General features: G+C 46.6%; 1 pseudogene; it reads left to right on the forward strand.

Annotated features, from left to right (window-relative positions):
• The first annotated feature begins 406 nt into the window (after positions 1-406).
• On the forward strand, positions 407-648 carry LOC130031190 (COX assembly mitochondrial protein 2 homolog; annotated as a pseudogene).
• Positions 649-982: the final 334 nt, after the last annotated feature.

The following is a 982-nucleotide window of genomic DNA, read 5'->3' on the forward strand; positions in this document are numbered from 1 at the left end:
ATACATGTTTATAAGTATTATACTGCAATCACCAGGCAAGGGATGTAGGGGGGGAACCAAGCGACAGACTAGAAGTATCATATGAGGTGGGGACTGGGCAGTGGCTTCCAGGGAACTGTTCTAAGTATCCATTAAAACCATAAATGGTATTTACACTATTATAAGCATATCATCTGAATTATCATAATAATTTTAATTGGCTAACGTTCCCCACATTTAATTTTCTCAAAACTATGTTCCAGCGGAGCCGCCGCGGGCCCTCGCGGCCGCCGTCCTTGGGCACGCCCGCGCATGCACCCTGAGCCTCGTCTCGGCCGGGCTGGGCGAGTCGCCCCGACTCTGCTGCAGGCTCCTGGCCGGCCGCCGTCTGGGTTGTTCTGCTGGGGTCCGTCACCTCCTCCTAAGGATGCATCCCGACTTATCTCCACACTTGCACAACTGAAGAGTGCAACATCTTGATAAACTTGCTTGAGGAATGTCACAAAAATCACGGCTCTCTGAAATGTTTTGGTCATTGCAATGATCTTGATTGAGAGATGAGAAAAATGCTTGAAGAAAGAGTGCACGGAAAAGAGGATCAAGAGCAGGGAGCATGGTAATGCGATGCGAAAGATACTATTTAATTCCCCAGAGGATTCTGAAAAATAAATTCTATTTTCACTGGTTGCCTTGGCTGAGAGAAGACCTAAAGCCTCTTGGTTGACAGCTGAAAGAATCCTCTCATTTGGCCTCTAGAACCCTTTGCCGATCCATAGACACAAGGCATGGAAAGATCCAGAAAAGCCTGGATTCTGACAATGTTTGCAGAGCCTTCAGTTCTCACCAGCAAACTTGACTTCCCACTTTCCCCCTTTCTCTCCACCAGGGAACACTGGAGTAACTTCTCTCCCTCAATAAAAGAACTGATTTTAATCATAAAACACACACACACACACACACACACACACACAGCAGCATCCCTTTTACTTACCTCTTATGAAAT

The sequence above is a fragment of the Sorex fumeus genome, unplaced genomic scaffold, assembly GCF_029834395.1.
Source record: "Sorex fumeus unplaced genomic scaffold, SorFum_2.1 ptg000046l, whole genome shotgun sequence".
In the NCBI taxonomy this organism is placed as follows: Eukaryota; Metazoa; Chordata; class Mammalia; order Eulipotyphla; family Soricidae; genus Sorex; species Sorex fumeus.